Below are 6,702 nucleotides of genomic sequence, written 5' to 3'. Positions count from 1 at the left end.
ACTCATCTATAATGTGATAAGCCCTTCAGATGATTCTGAGAACAAAGTTTGGCACCATAAATTACAGGAGAGAGAGGACAACTTCATTCTCATTTTTCTTTTGTTTGAGGCAAGAACTATTTCTGGAGGTAGTGTCACGTCTTATTCTTTGTTTTAGTCTAAGCACTTGGCACAAAGTATGAAACACACAGTTTTATTTTTTATTTAAGTACTGTTTTTTAAACTATGGTATGTATCAAATTCATTTGGAAGGTTTGTTAAAGCCTAGATGGCTGGCCCTTACCCCAGAGTTTGTCAGCAGTATATCTGCAGTGATACCAAGAATTTGCATTTCTAAGTTCGCAGTTGATACTGGCGCTGCTCATCTGGGGGCCGTTTATTTTCTTCTCTTTTCACTCCATTTTCCCATCAGATTCATCAACAACATGGAACTCAGAAATCAAACTGATGTTTCAGAATTTTTTCTCCTGGGATTGACAGATAACCCAGAACTGCAACCCCTCCTCTTCTGCCTCTTCCTGGCCATGTACCTGGTCACCGTCCTAGGAAACCTGCTCATCATCCTGGCCGTCAGCTGTGACTCCCACCTCCACACCCCCATGTACTTGTTCCTCTCCAGTCTCTCCTTTACTGATATCTGTATGAGCACAGCCACAATCCCAAAGATGCTGCTAAACATCCAAGCACAGATTCAGAGCATCGCTTACGCAGGCTGCCTCACCCAGATGCGCTTTGTCCTGCTTTTTCCCTGTTGGGAAAATTTTCTCCTTGCAGCAATGGCCTGTGACCGCTATGTGGCCATTTGTCACCCCTTGAGGTACACGGTCATCATGAACCCCCCACTCTGTGGCCTGCTGGTTCTCCTGTCACTGTTCCTTAGCGTTGTGAACGCCCTGCTCCTCAGTCTGATGGTGCTGCGGCTGTCCTTCTGCAAGGACCTGAAAATCCCTCACTTCTTCTGTGAACTTGCTCAAGTCATCAAGCTGGCTTGTTCTGATACCCTCATCAACAACATCCTGTTATACTTTGTGGGCAGCCTGTTTGGAGTTGTTCCTTTCTCTGGGATCATTTTCTCTTATACTCAAATCGTGTCCTCTGTTTTGAGAATGCCATCAGCAGGGGCAAAGCTTAAAGCTTTTTCCACCTCTCCGTGGTGTCCTTGTTCTATGGGATGGGTTTTGGGGTGTACATTAGTTCTTTAGTTGCTGGCTCATCCAGGAAGACCACGGTGGCTTCAGTTATGTACGGTGTGGTTCCTCAAATGATGAACCCTTTCATCTACAGCCTGAGAAACAGGGACATGAAGGAAGCCTTGAGAAAACTCATCAGTGGGATATCTTCTTTTCTGTGATTGTGCCATGTGTTTTGGACTTGGGTTTCTAGACTGAAGAAAAGTGATAGAAATCCTGAGTGAGTCATAATGCTTATAATGAAAGAATCAGTTCTTTCATCACCAAATTCTTCTAGAATAGCCAGACAACAGAATGGGCAAGTTAATTTTGGATTGACACCTGACTTGGCTTTTTGTCTAGCCCTGTGGTATTTGACACATGATTTCAGTTCTGTAAATTTTATTTCTTTGTTCAGGTTCTAGAGAAGCAGAGCCTGAGGCAAGGGTTCTAGGTTTAGTGAATTTCTTGCAGAGTATCACTCTCATAAGTAGGCATACTGCAGAAATTATGTAGGACAAGGAAGTACTGAAGCAAGACTGTGGTCCTATCTAGAGACTAGCTCCCACCTGATCCACAGCAGACCTATGTCAGTGTCATCCCGCAGTTAGGACAAAAGTGGAATGAGTGACATGACCTTTCAGTCACCTATTTAGTAATAAATTGAATTGGTCACTGATACACCATATCCTTCTGAAGAACTTTAGTATCTACCAAGTAATTTCATTATCTATGGCATTAGCATCATTAGACTAAGTCAGTGGTTTGAGATGACTGAGATACATTTGAACGTCATCAGTGAGGAAGACTTCAGTTCTATTAAGGAAAAGAATCTCTAACTCTAATATGTCCAAACAATAAAAAGAGATATCTTTTATTACAAGGTCTTCAGAGGTAAGAAATGTATACAAATGGGAGCAGCGATTCATTCAATCCTTCCTGTGTTGTCTTGTCCTGGGACTGGTTCTCCTCAGGGTCACCAGTGGTGGCACCAGATGAAGATGTCATTTCTGGACATGATTTCCAGAGACAGACCCATGATCATCTTTCTTTGAGTCAGGTGATTATAAGGCTTTCCATGGAGTCAACTAAAAAATATTTCTGTAATGGGTTGAATAGTGGCCCCCAAGACAATTTATCCACATTCTAAATAAAAGGGTGAGTGTTACTTGGAATTAGAATCCTTATAAAGGATGAGCTTATCCCAGATTATCTGGGCAGCTCCTAAATACAATCACAGGTATCCTTATAAGTTAGACAGAAATGGAAATGATACAGAAAAAAGGAGGAAGTAATGTACCCATTGTGATGGAAATTGGACTTATGCAGCCAGTATTTAATTTCCAGTATTTGATCATTTTTCATCAACTTTGTTGAGGTTATAATTGACATGTAAAATTGTATAGTATTAAGGTGATACATTGATATATTGCAAAATGATTACCAACATATAATTAGGTAAAACATCCATCCTGTCACATAACATTTATTTTTCTGGTGAAAATATTTCAGATCTGTTCTCTTAGTAATATTCATATAAACAGTATAGTTAGCTATAACCATCATGCTGTGGATTAGATCCTTTGAACTTAATCTTATAACTGGAAATTTGTACCCTTTGACCAGTATTTCCTCATTTTCCCCAGCTCCGCAGTGACCATCTGATGCAGACTTTTTAGTTTGATGGAGTCCCGTTCGTTGTTTTTTGCTTTTGTTGTTTGTGCTTTTGGTATCATAGCCAAAAAAAAAAAAAATCATTGCCAAGACCAATGTTAAAGAGTCTTTCTCTACATTTTTCTCTAAAAGTTTTATGGTTTTAGGTCTTCTGTTTAATTGAAAATCCACTTAGAGGTAATTTTTGTCAGTGGTGGAAGACTGGGGTCCCATTTCATTCTGCTGCATGTGGTTGTCCAGTGTTCCCATTTATTGAAGAGTCTGTCCTTTTACCATGAGTATTCTTGGTGCCCTTGTCAAATACTCGTTGACCATATACTCGTGAGTTTATTTCTGGGCTCTTGGTTTGGTTTTATTGGTCTATGTGTCCGTTTTTATGCTAGTATGATACTGTTTTTGATTATTATGTTTTTGTAAGATAGTTTGAAATCAAGAAGTGCGATGCCTCCAGCATTGTTTCTTTTCCTCAGGAATGCTTTGTAAATTCAGTGTCTTGAATTTTCATGATTTTTAAGTGTGCAGTTTAGTGGCATTAAGTACATTCACAGTTTTGTGTTTACATCACCACTATCCATCCACAGAACTTTTCATCTCACAAAACTGAAATAGGTACCTATTAACAATAACTCCCTGTTCCCTCTTGCCCCCAGACCCTGACAATCTCATTCTAACTTGTGATTCTGAATTTGACTACTCTAGGAAACTCCTGTAAGTAGAATCATACATTATTTGCCTTTTTGTGACTAGCTTATTTCACTTAGCATAATGTTTTAAAAGTTCACCCATATTGTAGCATGTATCAGACTTTCCATTCTTTTTAAGGCTGAATAATGTCCCACTGTATGTATACTCAGCCTTCTGTGTCTGCGGGTTCTGCATTGTGGATTCAACCAAACTTGGATCAAATACGTAACAAAAAAATCCAGAAAGTTCCCAAAAGCAAAACTTGAATTTGCCTCTCACTGGCAACTATTTTCACAGCATTTACAACTAGTTATCTAGTATTTATATTGTATTAGGTGTTATAAATAATCTAGAAGTTACTTAAAGCATATGTGAGAAATAAGAGTGTTGTATGCAAATACTAAGCTATTTTACGTAAGGAACTTGAGCATGTGAGGAGTTTGGTATCCATGGGGGTCTTGGAATCAGTTGCCTAAGGATTTGGAGGGATGACTGTATACACCATATTTCATTTATTCATTCATCTGTCGATGGACATTTGGATTGCTTCCACCTTTTGGCTATAGTGAGTGATGCTGCTATGAGTGTGGGTGTGCAAATATCTCTTCAAGACCCTGCTTAAATTGTTTTGGAAATATAGCCAGAAGTGAAATTCCCAAATCATATAATTATTCTAGTTTTAATTTTTGAGGTAATACCATACGGTTTTTGATAGTAGCTGCAGTATTTTACATTCCTACCAGCAGTGCACAGGGGTTTCAATTTCTCTACATCATTGACATTTGTTCTTTTCTTCTTCTTCTTTAAAAAAAAAAGTACACCCTAATGCCCATCAGGCGGTATTTCATTGTGGTTTTGATTTGGATTTTCTTAATGATTAGTGATGTTAGAGCATCTTTTCATGAGCTTGTGGCCATTTGTATAAATTCTCTGGAGAAAGTCTATGCAAGTCCTTTGCCCAATTTTTAATTTTTTTGCTTGCTTTTTGTTGTTGAGTTGTAGGAGTTCATTATATTTTAAGGGTGTTAATCTATTGTCATCTTATTTTAAACTAGTTAATTATCACTCTTTTCACTATTGGAATTCAGTTATTTTATCTTATTTAAGAGATTATTGACTCTCCAAATTTATAAATATATTTTCCTATGTTGTTTTCTAAACATTTCATTATTTTTTCCTTTCACATTTAAGGCTTTGATACTTTGAAGTGATTATTGAATATGCTATAGTATATAATCAAATTTTATTTTAAAAATATGGATAACAATAATTTCAGCACTACTTACTGCCTGTTATCATCCTTTCCCTGTAATGCCACATTGTTATAAAGAAAGTGTTCAATGCTCCCCTTTTCCTCAATAAAATTTTCACATAAGTGACAGTTTAACTCGTACTGTTTTTCTATCTGTTCCAGATCATGCCACTTTAATTACTATTTTTCCATCTCTTGACATTTGGTAAGGCAAGCATTCCATCTTGTTTCTTATATGCTAGTAAATCAAACATTCATTCTCTATTGCTTTTTCATATAAATTTCAAAATCAGTCTCTTGAGTACAATAACCCAGGGTTTGCACTGAGTCTAAAAAAATATATGAGGAGAACTGACAACTCCAGGATTTTTGTGTATCTATTCAAAATTAGAATATTCTTTCCATTTTTCAGGTCTACTTTAGTATTCATCGGTAAAATGTTACAGATTTCTCTATAATGTGCTTTTGCATTTTTTTCTTAGAACACTTTCCAGGTATTTATCTGATGTTTTGTTAAAGGTGTGTTTTAGCTATCACACTTTCTAAATAAGGTTTGCTTTGTAAAGATATATAATTGAAATTTGTACAGTGACTTTGATTCCAGCAACCTTCCTACATTCTATTGTTCTTTCTAATAAACTACCTGTAGTTTTTTTTTTTTTTTTGGCATTCTCTACCTAGATGCTAATATTATCTGATAATGGTTACCTGTTTGTCTGTTCCCAAAAGTTCAAACCTATGTTGTCTGAATGTTGAAAGTAGTGTTTGTTGGCACTGTTGTATTGTTCCTGATTTTAAGGGGAATGTTTTGACAGGAATAGACTCATAGATACAGAGAATGAACTGGTGGCTGCTGGAAGGAAGAGGGGTGTGGGAATGAGCAAAATAGGTGAATGAGATCAAGAGGTAACAAACTTCCAGTTAGAAAATGTTGCAGGGATGTAACATACATCATGGGGAATATAGTCAATAATATTGTAATAACTTGTGACAGATAAGTAGACTAAACATGGTGATCATTTCATAATGTATAAAAACACTGAATCACTTTGTTGTACACCTGAAACTAATGTAACATTGTATGTCAATTATAATTAAATAAAAATAAAAGGAATGTTTTGAGTATTTGACCATAAAGTATTTCATTTACTGTAGACTATCCAAATACCTTTTTTTGAAATTAAGGCCACTTCTCCTATTCTTGATTGACAATTTTTATCATTATGGAAGTATATTTAATTTATTCAAATGCTTTTTCATCATTTATAGAAAATAATCATGTCTTGCTCTTTACTCTGTAAATGTGTCAAATTATATTCAGGAATTCTAATACATATATTCATTCAACAAATGTTAATTTAGAACATATTGTTGCCAGGTCCTGTTGTTGGTGCTGCTGTTGAAACCATGCACAAACAGATGGAAATGCTGGTGCTCAGAGAGCGCTCATGAGAGGAGGGTGAAAATTTACAAAGGGAAGCCTCACTGAAATGGAGTTGGAAGGCCAGAAGCGGGAGCTCTCATACACTACCACTCCTGGACACTTACTCAAAGAATTGTCAATTACACACCCTAACAGAAGAATTCATCAACACTAAAGAATCAAAAAAACAAAAACAAAAACAAAAAACACTAAAGAATCAACAATGACAGGCCCCCAAAGGAAAAGATGTACATTGCACTCTTACAAGTAATTGACCATTCCAGCAGCCAGCCAGTGAGAGACATTATCACCCTGAACTCTTGCTTTTCTCTAGTGGACTTTTATTCAGAACAACGCGTCCCAACTTATTCCTTTTTCTCTGTTAAACAAGATTCCTTTCCTTTGTTTGTTGGCCTTGCCTGTAGCTTTTTTCTTTTTTTATAGTCTAAGGAATATAATCTAGTATCCAATTATTGGATAAGGAGGGCAATGGTTGTTAA

The 6,702-nt window shown here is 36.6% G+C and overlaps 1 pseudogene; it reads left to right on the top strand.

The window, feature by feature from the left end:
- The first annotated feature begins 425 nt into the window (after nucleotides 1-425).
- On the top strand, nucleotides 426-1,351 carry LOC105104076 (olfactory receptor 7G2-like; annotated as a pseudogene).
- The last annotated feature ends 5,351 nt before the right edge of the window (nucleotides 1,352-6,702 follow it).

This window comes from Camelus dromedarius, chromosome 27 (genome assembly GCF_036321535.1).
Source record: "Camelus dromedarius isolate mCamDro1 chromosome 27, mCamDro1.pat, whole genome shotgun sequence".
In the NCBI taxonomy this organism is placed as follows: domain Eukaryota; kingdom Metazoa; phylum Chordata; class Mammalia; order Artiodactyla; family Camelidae; genus Camelus; species Camelus dromedarius.
This window is presented reverse-complemented; position numbering and strand designations above follow the sequence as displayed.